At 35.0% G+C, this 22822-nt stretch overlaps 1 pseudogene; it reads left to right on the top strand.

Annotated features, from left to right (window-relative positions):
* The first annotated feature begins 11606 nt into the window (after positions 1–11606).
* On the top strand, positions 11607–12539 carry LOC130850200 (olfactory receptor 4C16-like; annotated as a pseudogene).
* Positions 12540–22822: the final 10283 nt, after the last annotated feature.

The following is a 22822-nucleotide window of genomic DNA, read 5'->3' on the forward strand; positions in this document are numbered from 1 at the left end:
TGTTGTGATATATAAATTTTCTTCAACATGCTATGACACTTGTCACTTTATTTAGTATAGTTTTGTTCTGGCAGAAAAAGTGGCTTTTTTATTGTGTTTCTTACAGGGTTTTTTGGTATATTTGTATAGAGAAAACTTTTCTGATTTTTAAAATTATTTTAATATAACACTTATTTTCCAAAATTATTATAAATTCTCCTTGGAACGTTATGTTTAATAGACACATACCATTGAATTTTACAGATAACAGCAGTGTTTTGGTCATTCCTTTAAATGTTTGAATTGTAAGTTGCGTTTTAGTTTTCAGTTGAATAAAGATCTTTGTGAAAAGGGATTCTTTTCCACATTTATGACCATTTGGATGGCAATACCCCACTTAATCACTTATACTCAACTGAGCCTGAGGCTCAGTAGATATTAACAATGATTCTCTCCTCCTGGTCTCTGCATTAGACTGTATAACTCTCTGATATATTAATATTGGATGACCAAGGTATGCCCTGCACTTTGACCCAGACTGAAACTTGGGAGTCAGGAATGACAAAGCTGGCCTCCATAGATGTGAAACAATTAGAAAAGGAAGTCAATCTCCCAGATAAGGGGCCAGTCTTACCATCATTATGAACTGTGTCACTAAGGGTACTTGTTCCCTAGGTACCAGGCAAAGATAACTGGAATGGTAGAGATAGACCAAATCATGAATTCCAAGGGAGAAAACAGAGAAAAACAATTAACTTAGAGAGAAAGTTTTGCTCAAGATAGTAAGTAAGATAGTAAACATGGATTTAAGAGCTGAAGTCTCCAGAAAACCATTCTGAGATGTATGACAATGAACCAGGGGAACAGAGAGTATCGATAATGATGCTGAGATGACTTGGGAACAGGGTAGCCAGGGCCTTTTTTATATTGCTCAATCCCCTTAAGTTTATTTCTTCAAGTTTCAACTCTGATATTCTTTCCTACAGCAGCTAGTCCATTCTATCTTCCTTACTTTTCATTAGACTGGGCACAATAATGGAAATTGTATCCAGTGGGGATGTCACCACCACTGAAATAAACTAACTCAAGTCTAACTTATCATTAGCATCAGTGATTTCATTAAACATAATATTAGCCAGTATTCACAATCATTGTAACTGTAAGTAGAAATATTATACATAAAGATAGGTATTGTGAGAATGGATTAAAAACATGACTAAACTCTTGCTGACTACAAGAAACTCACTTGAAATATAACTACATATGCTGATATGTGCTCCTACTTTAGTAGGAGGATGGAAAATATATCATAAAAACATTAATAGAAGGACATTAAGAGTGGCTTTATTATTAATGGTAAAGTAGACACTAAGATAAACCATAATATAAAAAACCAAAACAGAGAGGAACACTACATAATCAAAAAACAGTCTATCCATCCTGAAGACAGAGTAATCCTAAATGCTTCCACCAGTTAATAGGCTGAAAATGTGAGAATCAAAAAATGAAGAAACTGAAAGCAGTAATAAACACATCAAAACCCTTTCTTAAAAAAATTAGTAGACAAACAATCAGCAAGGATATGGAAGAGATCAACATCAACATCAACCAACGGACACTTACAGAACACTCTGCTTAACAGTAGCCTATACTGTTCTTTCAAGGGCCTACAATTCATATACAAAATCAAGTGTATATCAAGCCATAAAATCTGCTGATGAAGTTAAAATAATTAAAATAATAAAGTATGTTCTCCAAACACAATGTTGTAAAACAATTATAAATATTAATGAAATTAAGAGATGATTCTTTTAAAAGAGAAAGAAATCAACAACAAAAAACCCTTAGAAAGATTAACAAACATAGAAAAAGAAACAGACAAAAATTAAAAGAAGAGGAAATATTGCACCCAATACTACTGAAATTTTAAAAAGGTCATGATATATTTATGAATAAGGACACACTGAAAAGCAATCTAGAAAAAATGGATATATTCCTAGAACATAAAACCTACCAAGACTAAAGCAAGAAAAAATAAGACTGAACAAAACAATAACAAACAGGAAATTTAATCTTGAATGACTAATGACATTCTTCCAACAAATAAAAACCCAGGACTAGATAGCTTCACAGGTGAACTCTATCAAACATTGGCATTAAGAAGTTTATCCTTCTTAAACTCTTCCAAAAATAGAGAAGGGAACAATTTCAAACTCTTTTTTATGAAGTCAGTATCACCCTGCTTCCAAAGGCAGATAAAGCCATCATAAGAAAAAAAAAAATTATAGGCCTATATCCCTAATGAAAATAGGTGTAAAATGCTAAAAAAAATTCTATCAAGCTGAAATACATAGCGTGCTAAAAGTATCATACAACATGACCAAATGGGGCTAATTCTTGGAATGCAAGATTGGGTCATCATAGGCAAATTAATTAATGTGATACACCACATTAACAGAATAGAGGTTAAAAATCTCACTATCATCTAAACAGATGCAGAAAAATCATATGAGAAAATTCAACATTGATTTTATGATTAAAACTCAACAAATTAAGAACAGAAAGAATTTACCTCACTATACTAAATGTCCACCTAGCAAATATCATGGAATAGTTGTATTTCAAATCACATATATTACCAGATATAATTTAGAATGAAATGTAAAGAAATAAATACATAAAGTTAATTAGAAAAAAGAAAAAAACAACCTACAGTTAACATCATATTCAATGGTGAAAAACTGAAAGCTTTTCATTTAAGATCTGGGATAAAGCAAAGATAACCACTTTATGAGTTACATTCAATAAAGTAATGAAAGTCCAAGCCAAAGCTATTAGGCAAGAAATAAAAAGCTTCCAAGCCACTAAAGAAGTGAAACTGTTTGCAGAAGATATGATCTCATATGTAGAAAATCCAAAAGACTAGGCAAGAAAAAACTGTTCAGAAATGATAAATGAATACAGCAAAGGTGCTAATTACAAAGTCTGCACAAAAATAAGTTGCCTTGATGTGCTAAAATAAAATTTTCTGAAAATGAAATTAAGAAAACAAACCTATTACAAAAGCATAAACCTATCAAACAATAAACCTATCATGTGTGGGGGAAAAATTACACTGAAAACAACACATCATTAATGGAAAAAATCAAAGCAGACAAAATAAATGGAAAGACACCTTGTGTTAATAGATTGAAAGATTAATATACTTACAATGTCCACACTATCAAATTGATAAAGAGATTCCATGCAATCCTTATCAAAATTCCAATGGCATTATTTATGAAAATAAAAACACTCCTAAAATTCATATTGATCCACAAATGTCCCATTTAGTCAAAGAAGTACTGAGAAATAAAAACAAAGCCAGAGTCATTACATTTCCTGACTTCAAAATATATTAAAAAGCTACAGTAATTAAAACACTATGATACTGGCATAAGAACATATGTCTAGACCGATGGCACAGAATAGGGACTCAAAAAATCCAAGCATATACTGTAAGCAGCTCTTTGACAAGGAAGCTAAGAATCCACAGTGGGGAAAAGAGAGTCTCCTCAAGAAATACATTGAGAAACTGGATAAACAAACCATGCAAAATAAATTGTGCCCTTACATTACTTCATATTCAAAATCAATTCAGAATAGATTAAATATTTCAATGTTGGAAATGGAATCATAGAATTCCTTGAAGAAAACCAAGGTGAAAAGCTTCATAATACCAAAGCACAAGCAGCAAAATCAAAGTTGGACAAGTGAGACAACATCACTAAGTACAGCAAAGCAAACCATAAACATGGTGAAAAATCAGCCTTCAGAATGGGAGAATCTATTTGTACATATAAAATAAGAGATTACAACTGAAAATATACCAAAAACCCTACAACTAAATAGGCAAGGAATTAACAACATGATTAATAAATGAACACAGGACTTGACTAGATATTTCTCCAAATAAGACATAAAAATTGTCAACTGGTATAAAAAATACATGGGCGACATCACTAATTATCAGGGAAATGCCATCAAAACCCACAGTAAGATATCACCTCACACTGAGTAGAATAGATTTATCAAAATAACAGAGATAACAGATGTTGGGATGTATGGTGAGAAATCGGAACTCTTGTACACTGTTGGTAGCAATGTAAAATAATGGAACCCCTAAGAGAAACAGAATGGTGGTTCCTCAAAAAGTTGAAAATAGAATTACCATATGGTTCAACTTTCCACTTCTGGGTCTATACATCCAAATGTATTAATATCAGGAATGCAAAGAGATATCTACACTCCCGTCTTTATTGTAGCATTATTAACAATAGCCAACATATGAAAACAACCTGTTTATCAAAATATTAAATGATGAAATGTGGTATATAGTTATGGTGGAATATTATATAGTCTTTAAAAAATAAGGAAACCCTGCCATATGCAACAACTAGGATGCATCTGGAAAACATTATGCCAAGTGAAATAAATTAGATTTAGAGGGACAAATACTGCATGATTCCACTTGTAAGAGGTATACACAATAGCCAAACTCACAGAAATGGACAGTAGAATGGTGGTTGCCAGGACTAGGGGAAAGTTTTATTTATGCAAGGTGAATAAGCTCCAGAGAGAGTGTAAAACATTGTGTCTGTAGTTAATACTGTGTTGTGTCATTTAAAGTTTATTAAGAGGATGTGTCTCATGTTGTGTTCTTATTACAATAAAAAGTTTGTAAAAATAAATATTTTAAAAGAATTACCTCCTCTCAAGAAACAATGAAAGTACTAAAATATAAAAAGGAAGATTTACAAATGGCAAATAAGATACAAAAATTAATCAATGTCAAATATCACTAAATAATTACAAATAAAATGATAAGACACCACTATGCACCTATAAAAAGCCAACTCCGAAACACTGACCACAGTAATTGCTGACAAGGATGCAGAGCCACAGGGACTCTCATGAATTGCCTATGGGGATGCAAAATGGTACAACCACACAGAAAGACACTTTTGTGATATTCTTAAAAAACTAAACCTACTTTTCCTATACAATCCCACAATTGCACAACATGGTATTTACCCAAAGGAAAATATGTCTATGCAATAACCTGAACACAGATATTTACAGCAACTTTAACTCATAATTAGGAAAACTTGGAACCAATCATGATGTTCTTCAATATGTGAAAAGGTAAATAAACTGTGCTGTACTTACAATGGAATATTTTCAAGCACACACAGAAAAAAAAAAAATCTAGCCATGAAAAGACACAAAGTAATTTCAAATTCATAATACTGAAATAAAAGACAATAATCTGAAAAGGCTATATACTGTATGGTTCCAACTAAAAATTCCATAAAAAACCAAAAAGAGGAGAAAGATAAAGATTGGTGGTTGGTAAGGGCTGGAAAGAGGGAGGAGTTAACCTAAAATCCTAAAGCAGCCAGTTATTTTTCCAGTAAAACAAGTTTATTCAGGAACAGAAATTAATTGCAATTAGAAATAGCTGACAAATGACTCATAGTCAAACTGTACAAAAAACTCTTAAGATAGACTGTAAGAAAACAAGCAATGCAATTTTTAAAAACAGGCAAATGATCTGAACACACATCTCACCAAAGAAGAAATATTGATGGAAAATAAGGGTACAAAATGATTCTCAATATCGTATGTCATTAGGGAATTGCAAATAAAACAAGGATGAGATATCACACAAGATTTTTAGACTGACTACATCCAAAACACTAACATTACCAAGTGTGGAGATATAAGAACACATTCATTATCATGCGAGTGAAAAATCGTACAGTCACTTTGAGGATAGTTTGGGAGTTTTCTCAAAAAGCTAAGCATAGGCTTACCATATGATCCAACAAAGTGTTTCTAGGTATCACACAAATGAGTTAAAAACTTTGTTCCAGGCAAAAAATACACCCTGTGTCCTTCAACAGACAACTGGATAAACTATCTGTGAAGCATCCATACACTGGAATATTATTCAGCAATAAAGATAAATGAGCTATCAAATCACAAAAATCATGGAGAAACATTAAATGCATGTTGCTAAGTGAAAGAAGCCAATCTTACAGTCTATATACTATATAAATCCAACTGTATGATACGGGACAGAGAAAACTATGGGTCCAGCAAAAAGATAGTGGTTGCCAGGGGTTGGAAGGGGAGAAGAAAAAGGCATAATGAAGAGGAGCATGGGGGACATTTAGGACAGTGAATTATTCTGTATGTTACTGTAAAGTTGGTTATATATCATTATATATTTGTTAAAACCCATACAATACACAACACCAAGAGTAAATGTTAATGTAAATTATGAACTTTAGGTGATAATGATATATCAATATAAGTTCATAAATTATATAAAATTGTATAATATTAATGGAAGATGTTAATAATCAGGGATACCAGGGGTTGTTATGAGGGAAATCACTGCACGTTCCATTCATTTTTCTTAAAACTAAAATTGATCTCTAAAAATATCAGAGTATTGATCACCATTAGAGTCAGGCAGAGACAGTTAAGAAGGTGCTCAGAAACAAATTTAATTATGGGTAGCATTTTAATTCTTTAGATGGTTTACCGCAAAACCATCGGTGCAAAAAAGCTTTTGTTTCATTATGTAACATTTGTTTTTTTGTTTGTTTGCTTTCATTTCTTTTGCCTTACAAGACAGATTCAAATAATATCTCTGCAATTTATGTTGAATAATGTTCTACCTATGTTCTCGTCCATAAATTTTATGGATCCCAGGCTTAAATTTAGGTATTTAATTCATTGAGTTTAGTTTTGTATAGGATGTGAAGAAATGTTCTAATCTTATTTTTGACATGTAGTTGTCCGGTTTTCCCAGCACAACTTATTGAAGAGACTGCCTTTCTCTATTGTATATTCTTGCCTTCTTTGTCATAAATTAATTGACTATAAGTATGTGAGTTTATTTCTGAGCTCTCTATTCTGTCCCTTGATCCATGTGTCTGTTTTTGTGTCAGCACCTCACTGTTTTGATTATGCTAGCTTTGTAGTATAGTCTGAAGTCAGGGAGAGTGATACTTCTAGCTTTGTTCTTTTTTCTCCATATTGCTTCAGCTACTCAGCAACTTTTGGTTTCACATAAATTTTAGGATTACTTGTTCTAGTTCCCTGAAAAATGTCATGGGTATTTTGACAGTGATTGCATTAAATTTGTATGTTGCTTTAGGTAGTATGGATATGTTAACAATATTAATTCTTCCAATTTAAGTCCAGTATTATTATTGTATTATTTTCAGTTTCTCCCTTTATGTCTGTTAATATTTGCTCTATATATTTAGGTGCTCCTCTATTGGGTGCATGTATATTAACATGTATAATATCATCTTCTTGTAAAGACCCCTTTATAATTGTATAATTTCCTCCTTTGTCTTTCATTATAAACTGTTTTGAAGTCTATTTTTTCTGATATGATTACTGTTGCCCCTGATTAAAACTATTATTTACCAGTAATGATTCTCAAATATACAGGCTTAACTTGAAATTCATACTTAAAAAAAAAAAACACATCTAACAACATTTTTCACCTGTATAGCCTATGGCTATCTGAATTTCAACCTGCTTTCCTGCCTTAATGTAAATTCTAAGCACCTCAACCTGACATACCATTAATAACCAATTAGAAATATTTTTCATTATCATTATTGTCCAATACTCCCTGGTTTTCAATTTAGGCTAGTGCAAGGAAAATATAAGGGATGAGAATAAAGGATGGAATGAAAGTTTTACTACAGTTCTCATTATAGAAATTACTAAATGTATAACCTAGGCAAGCTTCTTAACTTCTGTGAGTTTCAGTTTCCTTTTATATGAAATGTCATTTTTAATACCTATCTAATGAAATCCCATGTGAATTAAAAGATATTTGTTCTGAAAAGTGACAAACGCAGAGCCTAGTGTATGAAAGGTATTCAATAAACATTTGGTGAAAATATTTATTTCCATAAATTGTTGCATTTAATATGTGTCTTATTACTAACATGTATTAACAAATAAATGAAAAAAATGAAACATATGAGATATGTATTCAATTTGCATAAATAACTCAGTATACCTATTAATAATAAGACCACTTGCTATATGTCTGTACTTCCTTGGTGGGGGATATTTGGAGCCCATGGCATAGGACTTACGTTTTCAAGCACCATAGTGCTTTCACTGGATTGTATTTACAAAAGAATTATAAGGGCTAGAAAATTTTGTTTCCTAATGCAGGGGTGGGTAACTTAGGGCACTCATTGGGAACATACTAGTTTTGATGGTTTACTTTCTCATCTACCAATGAAAAATTTCTTCTTCCTGTTTCCCACCACTCTCTTTTCCTCTTTTTACCTGGTACCTTTTTTTTTTCACACTAAGGAAAGTAATAACTACAAATCTTTATTTGTATTTGGTTCTGAGCACAAGGTGGATTAACATACTATACTTACAGGGTGATTGGACAAACCAAAAGTTGAGTTTATTACATCTGGGACAAATCAGACTGAAGAGAAATTTTGGGGAATAAACTCTCAGGAATGCTAATACCTTACATCACTAAAACATTCCCTCCAGATTACAGAGAGGAACCATTGTTGTTGTTGTTGTTGTTGTGTGTGTGTGTGTATGTTTCAGTGTTCTTTTAAAAAGCTGGTAACAAAAAAGGACAGGCACACTTGATGTCAATTCAGAGAGTCTTCTAACTGTAAGTGATAGGTTATCTTCACCTTTGTATTTGTTTTATTCCTTCTTTTTTGGCTACATAAAATTGGAGCATATTTGTCTATCTACCATACATGATAGATAGAAGATCACTGTAAGTTAATAATGCTAATGTGGCTTTGTAATCAGCATAATATGAAAACAATGAGATAAATACTACCTTTTATGGGGTATTGGAAAATGTTCAATTTAAAAGCTCTTGCTGCACAAGGCATTGCATTGGAACTGTGGAGAACAATACCCAAAGAACATAGTTTTATGATACTCATTTCAGGAAAGAATCTAAATAGGCATTCTTACTATGAGCAATGAGATGTAATGCTATAAGAAAAGTTATAGAGAAAGCCTTTAGAGAGCAGAAAAGTGAATTTCCTTTCTCACAGGTAATCATAGAATGCTATCTAGAGGTTATTTCTCAGCTATTTGGTTCTGAAATTCCCAGAAGGTTGAAACAGCTAGATATGGAAAGGCATTCCAGGAAGAAAGAAGAGGGCAAGAGGAGTTTATAATCTCTATACCTATTTATTTTTAGTCCTTGGCTACTACATTGGTGATATTATAGAGAGCCCACATGATGCCTCTACTAATGTTCACATGCTCACACTGCATCATGAATACACACTGATCATACAAAGCCTTCCATACAGTTCACTTGAGAACTATAGTTTCACTTTTCTATATGTTGAAGCATTGTAGATTACAAAATAGGCTAAAATCCCCTCTTTCAAGATACAAGGAGAATACCTGAAATGTACTTGAGGACACAGAAAATGTTTTTCAATTAATTACTAAATATGTGACTAAAGTAGTCTGGACTCTTTGGAACATGAATGCATAAAAATGAGCTTTATGGCTGTAGGTGTGGGGTGGAGACATTTAATGTCTTTCTGAAGATTAAATATTTGATGAGGACACATAATTATTAACAAATTAATAATCATATGTATTTATGATTCTTAACTTATCTTAAATACACAAGTCCAAGTGTAAAAAAGAGAAATAAACTTGTCCTAGAAAATGATAGGAAAATAGATTTGATAACATACAAACCAAAAAATACATACTCAAAGGAGTGGCCAACATCAGGGAATGTTGATGTGACACAAACTTTCACATTATCTTACTTCCAATGTTCAGCATATTTCCAAGTGTTAGTATGTTATGATGCATCACTATTTTAAGTAAATGAAGGAAAGAAGGATCTTATTGTAATGCTTACAATATCAATACTGTTTCCTTATAGTTTAAGATTATGCACAATCCAAAGAGATTTTTTTTTAATATTTGGAAACCCAAACTGAATAACTTTATTAGACCTTTTCCCAAGAGTTTTGTTTCTTGTTGTTTGTCTTTAATTTTTGTACTTTTTTTCTTTGTTTTGCAGGAATAAGGGATACTTTATCTCTGTTGAAGAGAAGAAAATTAACCATGGGAAAGGAAATATATATTTAAGGGAAATCTCCTTCCTAGTTAGCTTATCATAATCTTGTTTTGGCTGTTCACAACTTTCAAGACAATGTATCGAAGTTTGGACAGGATTGAGGAGAAGCACAGTGGAATAAGTAATTCTTTCAGATGATATTTAAATACCTTACATTTCAGTTTATATTTATATTTGCATATATAGCCACTGCCAGCATCACCTTCATAAGAAAGAACTAAAGAAAAAATGTGTATCATGGGGAAATGACCCCATGATAATATTTCTTTCCAAATGTGAAGAAACATAACAAAACAAAACAACCTTCATTGAAAGAAGGGACATTTTAAGTTGAAAACTTATTTTCCATAACAAAAGCAAATTGAGTGAAGACGTCACTTACCTACTCTCTACTATGACTCTTGGAAAACTACATTGCTGTCCCTCTTCTGCTTTTCTACTCTCTTCCAGGAATGTGGTGCTTTCAGGTACCTAACAATGCAAACTCTACTGGAAATATAACCAGGATCAGGTTCTACACCAACTGCCAGGTGACTTTCTCCCCTTAAAGAAAACCATCCCACATTTAAGATGCATAGGTAAAGCTTGAATTTCTAAAACATAAACTGTTGATTAATAAACTCACTTTCATTTAGAAATTTAACTTGAGGAAATCATTTTGAAATGTAACTTCAGGAAATCTGAGTGTTCTAAAATGTGCTTTTCAGACTGGAGAATGAAAAATACTAATGGGCATTATTGAAATATTATGAAATAACAGAGAACATTCATTCTGTTCATCATATACATCAAGGACTAAATATAAATGTGCTTCAAGTTTGAAACAGATTATTTAAGGCAATACGTCTTTTCTCTTTTCAAACTGGAGTATCTGGGAAAGATTTTGTACTGAAGATATGATATATATATATATATATATCATACTCTTTAAGTAAATATGTAAAGTATCAGTGTAGGCATAAATAAGATATTCTTTAATGTGCTAAGGGAGGTATATGACTTTATATTTACGTCATAAATCACTAAGGGCAGTCAAATATTTCCTAAATGTTTTGAGATACAGAATACTTGGGATTCTGAATCTATTAAATATGCCCAAAAAATAACAAAGGAAATAATGAAATTGAGCCATATATATAAACTATATATATGGATAAAATTAATCAGAATAATGTCAGATCTAACAGGGAGTTTTATTTAAGGAGTTTTATAGGAAAATTTAACATTCACAAGTTTATTTACAACTCATCATAACCCTACAAAGTGGCCATTACAACTTGAAGAACAAATGTTATTATTAACAAAAAAATAAAGAATATCCCTGGTTAGCAAATTGTTTTAGTTAAAATATTTCATAATATCTTATATCACACCATATATTAATTTCATTATTTTTTGCAGATAATCCATTTCACACTCATCCTGTCTCCTTATTTATGAAATGATGCAGCTGAACAATAATGTGACTGAGCTTATTCTGCTTGGGTTGGCACAAGACCTTCATAGGAAGAAAATAGTGTTTGTCACTTTCTTGCTTTTATATTTGGGGACGTTACTGGGTAATGTCTTGATTATTACTACCATCAAGACCAATGGCACACTTGCAAATCCAATGTACTTCTTCCTTTTCCACTTATCCTTATCTTATACCTGTTTCTCTACTTCCATAGCACCTAGGGTGATTGTGGATGCCCTTTTGAAAAACGCCACTATCCCTTTCAATGAGTGCATAGTCCAAGTCTTTTCATCCCATCTCTTTGGCTGCCTGGGGATCTTCATCCTTATCCTCATGGCTGTTGCCTGCTATGTGGCCATCTGTAAGCCACTGAGCTACACAACCATCATGAGTCATTGAGTCTGTGGTGTGTTGGTGGCTGTGGCCTGGGTGGGGTCCAGTGTGCATTCTTCAGCACAGATTCTTCTAGCCTTGAGTCTACCTTTCTGTGGTCCCAATGTGATTGATCACTATGTTTGTGACTTGCAGCCTTTGTTGAAACTTGCCTGTACAGACACCTATGTGACCAACCTACTCTTGGTGTCCAACAGTGGGGCCATCTATACAGAGAGTTTTGTCATGGTGATGTTCTCCTATGCTATCATCTTGCATTCTCTGAGAATCCAAAGCACTGAAGGGAGGAAAAAAGCCCTTTCCACCTGCACCTCCCACATCATCGTGGTCATCTTGTTCTTTTGTCCTTGCATATTTATATACACATGCCCCGCTATCACCTTCTCCATGGATAAGATGATAGCCGTGTTTTATACAATTGGAACACCTTTGTTCAACCCTCTGATCTATGCACTGAGGAATGTAGGAGTGAAAAAAAACATGAGGAGGTTATGGAGCAAGAATCTGATCTCAGATGACAAAAGATAAATGGAAGTTTCATATTTTTCTTATATTGACCTAAAAGAATTCCTTAGAGAATATTATCTTTTATTGTTGTGTTAATAGAATCCTATCATAAACTATTAGTATTAGATTCCTCTATAAAATATAAGCACTGTAAACATATGCAATGATTACTGTTCAGTCAATTTTATGTAGAGAAGGAGACAGCACCAAGTATATACCGGTATGTAAGGTTCACAGCTTTAGAAGCTTTCCACTTCTGTGGCCCTGCCTCTCGTAGAGCCTGCCTAATATCACAGTGGGGTTAATCTAAAGTTTTCCCTCCCCTTCTTCATTTTTACTTCTGGTCTTTTCTGTACAGTTACACTAAATTCTTATATCCAGAGCCTGGCAGGTTTTTCCTCTTTAAAATGGTTTTGTTTGTTAGACAATTGGTCACATCTGTCTGATCATGTGAACCTTCAACTGGGTTGTTCTTCCTGACACAGCAGAAAGTACCAGATTCAAATAATATAGAATTGTAACGTTGTAAAGGACAGTATGTAACCTAGACAACCTCCCGTCAATTTATTGGTGTTATACTTTGAATTCTTACTGTATGTTTCCTAGATCCTTCTAAAAGTGACAGACTATGGAGATAAAATTCCACATCTGAAGTATTTATTTGACCTTAGGAAGGCCTTGACTATTGAGTTTATATTTATAATGGTATTCTTTTGCTAAAATTTATGTTTGTAATTTGAGTCCTTCTGAACTTGGGAGTGGTATACATTTTCTCTCGAATCATACACATTTTAGTATTTTATTTTAATATTGACTTACTGTAATTATAAAATTGATGGCCCAAATTAAGGGTGATATATTTATATGGTAGAAGTAGGGAGTGTAAGCAGTTGATGTTAGCAAATATTAACATATCGACAGATTGAAACAAATAATGAAATGCCCAGAGGAGGATTTTATGCTTTGAAACAGCAATACTTGTATCATGGGTAAGAATGATGAACTCCATCCAGCAAATCACACTCTTTGGCATTTAACACAAGAGTTGAAAACGTAGGTCCACATAAAAATGTTCATTCCTACTTAAGCAATTTTGATCTTTTTTTTTTTTTTATTTGAGCTCTTTATTGGAATATAATTGCTTTACAATGCTGTGACAATTTTTAAGGTACACCAAAATGAATCAGCTGTATTTATACACGTATCCCCACCCTCCCACGAATCTTTCCCACCCTCCCTATCCTGGCCCTCTAAGTCATCATCCGTCATGGAGTTTGTCTCCTTATATTATGCAGGAACTTCCCATGAGCTATCTATCTTACATTTCGTGTTGTATATATGACAAAGTTGCTCTCTAACTTCATCCCAGCTTCCCCATTGTTCCCCCTCAACCCTGTGTCCTCAACTCCATTCTCTACATCTGCATGTTTATTCTTGTCCTGTCACTGGGTTCATCAGTACCATTTTTTTTAGATCCCATATATATGAGTTAGCATACGGTATTTGTTTATCTCTTTCTGTCTTACTTCACTCTGGATGACCGACTCTAGGTCTATCCACCTCATTACATATAGCTCCATTTCATTCCTTTTTATGGCTGAGTAATATTCCATTGTATATATGTGCCAATCTTCTTTATCCATTCATCTGCTGATGGGCACTTAGGTTACTTCCACATCCTGGCTATTGGTAACAGTGGTGCAATGAACATTATGGTACATGTTTCTTTTTGGACTATGCTTTGCTTCAGGTATATGCCCAGTATTGGGTTTACTGAGTCATGTGGTAGTTCCATTTTTAGTTTTTTAAGGAATCTCCAAACTGTTTTCCATAGTGGCTGTACCAACTTACATTCCCACCAATAGTGCAGGAGGATTCCCTTTTCTCCACAACCTCTGCAGCATTTATTGTTTTTAGTTTTTTTGATGATAGCCATTCTGATTGGTGTGAGGTGATACCTCATTGTGGCTTTGACTTGTATTTCTCTAATGATTAGTGATATTATGCATCTTTTCATGTGTTTATTAGCCATCTGCATGTCTTCTTTGGAGAAATGTCTATTTAAATCTTCCACCTATTTGTGGATTGGGTCATTTGCTTTTTTGGTATGAAGCTGCATGAGCTGCTTGTATATTTTGGAGTTTTATCCTTTGTCAGTTGCTCAGTTGACAAATATTTTCTCCCATTCTGAGTGTTGTCTTCTTGTCTGGTTTTTGGTTTATTTCACTGTGCAAAAGCTTTTAAGTTTCCTGAGGTCCCATTTGTTTATTCTTGATTTTATTTCCATTATTCTAGGAGGTGGGTGAAAAAGGATCCTGCTTTGATGTATGTCATAGAGTGTTCTGCTTATGTTTTCCTCTAAGAGTTTTATAGTGTCTGGCCTTACATTTAGGTCTTTAATCCATGTTGAGTTAATTTTTGTGTATGCTGTTAGGAAGTGTTCTAATTTCATTCTTTTACATGTAGCTGTCCAGTTTTCCTGGCACCACTTATTGAAGAGGCTGTCTTTTTCCCATTGTATATTCTTGCCTCCTTTGTTGAACATATGGTACACGTATGTGCGTGGATTAATCTCTTGGCTCTCTAATGTGTTCCATTGATCTATATTTCTGTTTCTGTGCCAGTACCAAACTGTTTGGATCACTGTAGCCTTGTAGTATAGTTTGAAGTTAAGGAGCCTGATTCCTCCAGCTCCGTCTTTCCTTCTCAAGATTGCTTTGGTTATTCGGGGTCTTTTGCATTTCCATACAAATTGTAATTTTTTTTTGTTCTAGCTCTATGAAAAATGCCATTGGTAATTTGAAAGGATTGCATTGAATCTCTAAATTGCTTTGGGTAGTATAGTCAGTTTCACAATGGTGATTCTTCCAATCCAGGAACATGGTATGTCCCTCCATCTGTTTGTGTCATCCTTGTTTTCTTTCATCTGTGTCTTATAGTTTTCTGCATACAGATTTTTTGCCTCCTTAGGCAGGTTTATGCCTAGGTATTTCATTATTTTTGTTGCAATGATGAATGGGAGAGTTTCCTTAATTTCTCTTTCTGCTCTGCTGTTGTTAGTGTATAGGAATGCAAGAGATTTTTGTGCATTAATTTTGTACCCTGCTACTTTACTAAAATCATTGATTAGTGCTAGCAGTTTTCTGGCAGAATCTTTACGATTTTCTATGTATAATACCATGTCATCTGCCAAGAGTGGCAATTGTACTTCTTCTTTTCCAATTTGAATTCCTTTTATTTCATCTTCTTCTCTGATTGCTGTGGCTAAAACTTCCAAAACTATGTTGAATAATAATGGTGAGAGTGGACAGCCCTGTCTTGTTCCTATCTTTAGAGGGAATGCATTTTGTTTTTCACCATTTAGAATGATGTTGGCTGTTGGTTTGCCATGTATGGCTTGTATCATGTTGAGGTAATTTCCTTCTATGACCACTATCTGGAGAGTTTTAATCATAAATGGATGTTGAACCTTGTCAAATCTTTTTCTGCATCTATTATAATGATCATATGGTTTTTATCCTTCAATTTGTTAATATGATGTATCACGTTGATTGATTAGCACATATTGAAGAATCCTTGCATTCCAGGGATAAACCCTACTTGATCATGGTGTATGATCTTTTTAATGTGCTGTTGGATTCTGTTTGCTAGTATTTTGTTGAGGATTTTTGCATCTATATTCATCAGTGATATGGTCCTGTAATTTTCTTTTTTGTGTGTGACATCTTTTTCTGGCTTTGTTATCAGGGTGATAGTGAACTCATAGAATGAGTTTGGGAGTGTTCCTCCTTTGGCTATATTTTGGAAGAGTTTGAGAAGGATAGGTGTTAGCTCTCCTTGAAATGTTTGATAGAATTCACCTGTGAAGCCATCTGGCCCTGGGCTTTTGTTTGTTGGGAGATTTTTAATCACTGCCTCAATTTCTGTACTTGTGATTTGTCTGTTCATAATTTCTATTTCTTCCTGGTTCAGTTTTGCAAGACTGTACTTTTCTAAGAATGTATCCATTTCTTCCAGGTTATCCAATTTATTAGCATATAGTTGCTTGTAGTAGTCTCTCATGATCTTTTGTATTTCTGCAGTGTCAGTTGTTACTTCTTTTTTATTTCTAATTCTGTTGATTTGTGTCTTCTCCCTTTTTATCCTGATGAGTCTGGCTAATGGTTTATCAATTTTGTTAATCTTCTCAAAGAACCAGCTTTTCGTTTCATTAACCTTTGCTATCATTTCCTCCATTTCTTTTTCAATTATTTCTGATCTGATCTTTATGATTTCTTTCCTTCTGCTCACTTTGATTTTGTTGTTGTTGTTCTTTCTCTAATTGTTTTAGGTGTAAGGTTAGGTTGTTTATTCAAGATTTTTCTTGTTTCTTGAGGTAGGATTGTATTGCTATAAACTTCCCTCTTAGAAGTGCTTTTGCTGTGTCCCATAGGTTTTGGGTCATCATGTTTTCATTGTCATTTGTTTCCAACTGTTTTTTGATTTCCTCTTTGATTTCTGCAGTGACTTCTTGCTTGTTTAATAGCATATTGTTTCACCTCTTTAGTGTTTGTATTTTTTTTTACAGTTTTTTTTCCCTGTAATTTATATCTAATCTCATGGCATTGTGGTCAGAGAAGATGCTTGACATGATTTCAATTTTCTTGAATTTACTGAGGCTTGTTTTATGCCCCAAGATGTGGTCTATCCTGGAGAATGTTCCATGTGCACTTGAGAAGAAAGTGTATTCTGTAGTTTTTGGATGAAATGTCCTATAAATATCAGTTAAATCAAAGTGGTCTAATGTCTCTTTTAGAGCTTGTGTTTATTTATTTTCTGTTTGGATGATCTCTCCATTGGTGAGAGTGGAGTGTTAAAATCTCCCACTATTATTGTGTTACTATTGATTTCCCCTTTTATGGCCTTTAACATTTGCCTTATGTATTGAGGTGTTTCTATGTTGGGTGCATAGATATTTACAATTGTTATATGTTCTCCTTGGATTGATCCCTTGATCATTATGTAGTGTCCTTCTTTGTCTCTTGTAATAGTCTTTAAAGTATCATTAGTCTGATATGAGTATTGCTACTCCAGCTTTCTTTTGACTTCCATTTGCATGGAATATCTTTTTCCACACCCTTACTTTCTGTCTGTATGTATCCCTAGGTCTATAGTGAGTTTCTTGTAGACAGTATATATAAGGGTCTTGTATTTGGATGTATTCAGCCAGTCTGTGTCTTTTGGTTGGAGCATTTAATCTATTTACATTTGAGGTAATTATTGACATGTATGTTCCTATTACCATTTTCTTAATTGTTTTGACTGTGTTTGTGTAGGTCTTTTTCTTGTCTTGTGTTATTGTCTGAAGGAATTCCTTTAACAGTTGTTGTAAAGCTGGTTTAGTGGTTCAGAATTCTCTTAACTTTTGCTTCTCTGTAAAGCTTTTGATTTCATTGTCCAATCTAAATGGGATTCTTTCTGGGTAGAGTACTCTTGGCTGTAGGTTTTTCTCTTTCAAGACTTTAATTATCTCCTGCCACTCCCTTCTGACCTGCAGAGTTTCTGCAGAAAGATCAGCTGTTATCCTTATGGATTTTCCCTTATATGTTATTTGTTGCTTTTCTCTTGATGCTTTTAATATTTTTTCTTTGCGTTTAATTTTCATTAGTTTGATTAATATGTGCCTTGTTGTATTTCTCCTTGGTCTCCTTCTATATGGGACTCTCTGCACTCCTTGGACTTGGTTTACTATTTCCCTTCCAATGTGAGGGAAGTTTTCCACCATAATCTCCTCAAATATTTTCTCAGATCCTTTCTGTTTTTCCTCTTCTTCTGGGATGCCTATGAGTTGAATGTTGTACACTAAATATTATCCCTGAGGTCTCTGAGACTGTCTTCCATTCTTTTCATTCTTTTTTACTTTTTCCTGCTCTGTAGAAGTTATTTCCCCCATTCTATCTTCCAGGTCACTTACTTGTTCTTCTGCCTGAGTTAATCTGCTGTTTATACCATCTAGAGTATTTTTAATTTAAGTTATTATGTTGTACATTACTGTTTGCTCTTTAGTTCTTCTTGGTCTAACTTTTCCTTCTATTTTCTCTATTTTGTTATTGAGATTTTGGATCATCTTTATTATCATTACTCTGAATTATTTTTCAGGCAATTTTCCAATTTCTCCTTCATTTATTTGTTCTTGTGGTTTTTTATCATGCTCCTTTGCCTGCAAGGTGTACCTTTGTTTTCTCATTTTGTCTAATTTATCATGTTTGCTGTCTCCTTTCCTTATTCTTCTTAGTAGAAATTCCTCTTATCTTTGTTCTGTTTGGCTTGAGGTGCCAAGCACTGGAGGTTGCTGGCCTTTGATTGGGTTTGGAACTTGTTGTTGAGAATGAGAACTCTCAGGGAGCACTTGCTGCTTAATATTCCATGGGGTCAGGAGTTCTCTGGTGTTCCAATGTCCTAGGCTCCACTCTACTGTCTCAAAGGTGCAGGTTTGACCTTAGCCATGGCACCAAGACCCTGGAAGCTGCACGGCATGGAGGAAAAGGAGGTAGAAGGAGAGCAAAGCAAAACAAGGAAGAAGAAAGGGAAAAAAGGGAAAGGGCAGACACATCCCCAAGATTGATGGTGATAACAACACTTATAAGTCAAAATCACACAAGGAGATGTACACACTTGCACTGCCTCATGCTTAGACTTCTAACACCCATCTGGCAGGGCGCGAGCTGCCTTGAAGCCTGTGCCACGGTCTTCTGCGGGAGAAACACCAAACCCAACAGAAGCCCTCAAGACAAAAGCAACTCAATGAGATCCCCCAGCAGCTAAGAGCACATTTTCTTCCTCTTTTTCTTTTATCTGTTGCTACACGCACCCTGCCCAAGACAACGTCAAGTTTCAGCAGTTTTATTCTTAATTGCCAAAACTTAGAAGCAATCAAGATGTCCATCAGCGGGTGAATTGATAAACTGGTATCTTCAGACAAATGAATATTATTCAATGCTGAAAAGAAATGATCTAGCAAGGCATAAAACAATATGAAGAAAATTTACATGCATAGCCTTAAGTAAAAGAAACCAATCTGAAAAGGATACATACTGTACAATGGCAACTGTATGACATTCTGGAAATGACAAATTCTGGAGACAGTAAAAACTTCAGTTGTTGCCAAAGATTGTAATGGAAGGAGGGATTGATAGTTGGAACACAGAGGACTTTTAGAAGAGTGAAACCACATTGTGTGACACTATAATGATGGATACACATCATTATACATTTGTCCATACCCACAGGATGTACAACACCAAGAGTGAACTCTAATGTAAACTCTGGACTTTGGGTGATGGTGATGTGTCAATATAAGCCCATCAATTGAACAAATGCACCATATTTGTGGGATTTAACAATGGGGAAGGCAATGCATGCATGGACCAGGGATATATGGGATATCTCTATGTCTTTTGTTCAATTTTGCTGTGAACCTAAAACTACTCCAAAAAAAAAAAGAATAAAGTCTGTTTTAAAAAGATGTCAGTAGAGAAGAGATAATTTAATAGTAAACAAAAAAACCTATTCAGCTGAAAAGAATAAAGGGAAGAAAGAAAATAAGTTATAAAAGGGACAAAGAAAAAGTAAACTAAAATAAGATGAACTGAAATTCAAAACAATTTTGCAAATATATTAAGTGTAAATACGCTGCATTTAAAAGCATTTAATCTTCCTATGCAATAAAGCTTGGCCCCAATACTAGCTGTGAGATGGGGAAAGTTGGCCCATCACTGAGTCTCTCAATTACACCACCATTTTACAATTGCATCTGCTATGTCAGAGACAAAAGAAATGGGATGAAATTCCCTATGTCCAGGTTTTTATGGCCTTGTATCAGAAGTAAGGCCTTCAAAAGGGAAGTGGGCTCCCCCTTACTGAGGTAATACCAGTCTTTGACACCCTCTCTGAGGACCTTCTTCTAGCAACCTCACAAGGTGGGACTAATTACCAGGCAGGGTCTAACAACCCACCAGGAAAAGTATTTCCTTTGAGGCAGGTCCCCAATGGAGAAGGAGGCTCATCCAGATATATATCCCATTTACTGCTTCCAATTTGCATAACTGGAAAAGTCATAGTAAGGGGTAAAAAGCAGATCCAGAGGGATTCTTGAACCTGATTAGGTGAATCTTTCAGACCCATGACCCTACCTGGGCTGACATCCAGAGTTGTCTTAATGTTTTCCTGATGGGGGAAGAAAAGGCTATGTTTTTTGTGTGTTTTGTTTTGTCTTTTTTGTATTTTTCAAAACCCCTAGAAAAGGCAGTTAAATAGAATAGAAACAAAGCAAGTCATACTATTTTCAGACTTTGGAATCAAGTGTTCCCAGGTAACAAACCCAACTGGGACCACCAAGAGAGTGGAGAAGGGAGTGGAAGACAGGTGCTGACACATTATAAATATATAATCTTAAGGGGAATCCAGGCAGCAGCAAAGAAACTTGACAATTGGAATAAGATACAGGATGTCAAACAGGATGCAACAGAATGTCCTTCCACACTCCTAGAGCACCTCAGGGAACGCCTCTGCATCCATACTACCACAAACCCTGAGTCCTTGGAAGGCAATGCAATTTTGATATCCTATTTTATTTCTCAAAGTGACACCAAAATTAGGTGCAAACTTCAGAAGCTGGAACTAGAACCAGATACCCTTATTTCTAGCCTGGTTGATGTTGCCTACCAGATGTTTAATAACCAACATATAGAGGAAGAATTGTCACAGAATTTCTGAAAAAGTCACAGCGGCAAGCTTACGCACAGTCTGAGACTCTCGGCTCTGGTGAGGGTTCATGGCCCCTGCCCCCCTCTGAGGAATAGGAAGGCAAAGAACTAGGGTCCAATTGTAACAGGGTAAAGCTAAATTGGACTCCATTTTGGATCTGTTTATTTTACATTAATCTTTCTATTCTGTTGCTTTTGCTACAAGTTTAGAATGTTGCTTTATGGCCTGAAATATACAGGGTATTCCATTCTCAAGCCTCTGACCTTTAAAGGTATAACACTTTTCCAATCATTAAAGTTGCAGAACAAAGAATGACATTTGCCTTGTTGAAAGTTTACAAGAACATCATGACCTGACCTACATGGACAGTTGCAAGAACAAAGGATTCTGACATCAAGAAGTCTCCAACAACCAACACCACCCCCTTCCCCCACTTCCTTTTTTAGTATAAAAGAAGCCTGAATTCTAACTCAGGCAAGATAGATTTTTGACAGATACTAGTGTGCCATCTTCTCAGTCTGTCATCTTTCTGAATAAAGTCACATTCCTTGTCTCAGTGCCTCATCTCTGATTCATTGGCCTGTCATGAGGCAAACAGAGTGAAGAAGAGAGAATGTCCTTGCCACCCCCAAAGGGGTCAGAAATGGCAAATCCTGGCCACTACCCTCAAAGTCAGAGGTGCAAAAAGATGAACCATGATAAGGCCAGGGGCTCCTAATAGAGCGCTCCAATTCACCTCTGAGGAGCCCAAGCTGACATTGGACCTAAGGGGAAAGCCTGCCAAATTCATACTCGGTTCTGAACACCAGATCAGGGACACTTGGCAATTACTTCAGCCCCCTGCCCTGGCTCTCCCAAAAGTAGCTAAACCCTTTGACATTTGTGAGAGAAGGGGAATCACCCTTGAGGTATTAACTCAAAAACCACTAAGGGGATGGCCTTCTTGCCTAAGAGTAGCTGCCACAACAACCCTGCTAATGGAGGCTGAGAAGTCAACATTTGGTTAATCAATCACTACATAGACTCCACACCAGGGTAGGCCTTTAGTAAATTTTAAGGGAATAGAATGGCTATATCCCCCAGAAGGTAGATTCAAGTTCAGGCTAGGCTTTTAGACAACCCAGCAGCTACCAAAACAAAACAAAACCTGTCACAAGCTAAGTCCTGCCACCCTGATACCCACAGAAATGGGGCCCTTGGAACATTATTGTATAGAGACCAAAGGCATGATCCATTCCAGTTGTCCTGACCTAGAAAATGAGCCTTTCCCAAACTCCAAAGAGGAATGGTTCACCAATAGCAGCAGTTTTATGAGACAAGGGAAAAGGCTGGTGGGCTATGCAGTAACCTCCCAGACCCAAATCATAGAAGCAAGAAGCCCACCCCCCAGGGACTTCTTTCCAAAAGGTGGAGCTGATATCCCTCACTAGAGACTTAGAGCATGGGCCAGGGAACATCTTAAATGTTTACTCATATTCCTGGTATATGTATGTTATCCTACATGCACCTGGGGCTATTTGGAAGGAAAAAAGAGTGCTTACTGTGGAAAATAGACAGGT

Source organism: Hippopotamus amphibius, chromosome 3 (genome assembly GCF_030028045.1).
Source record: "Hippopotamus amphibius kiboko isolate mHipAmp2 chromosome 3, mHipAmp2.hap2, whole genome shotgun sequence".
Classification (NCBI taxonomy): domain Eukaryota; kingdom Metazoa; phylum Chordata; class Mammalia; order Artiodactyla; family Hippopotamidae; genus Hippopotamus; species Hippopotamus amphibius.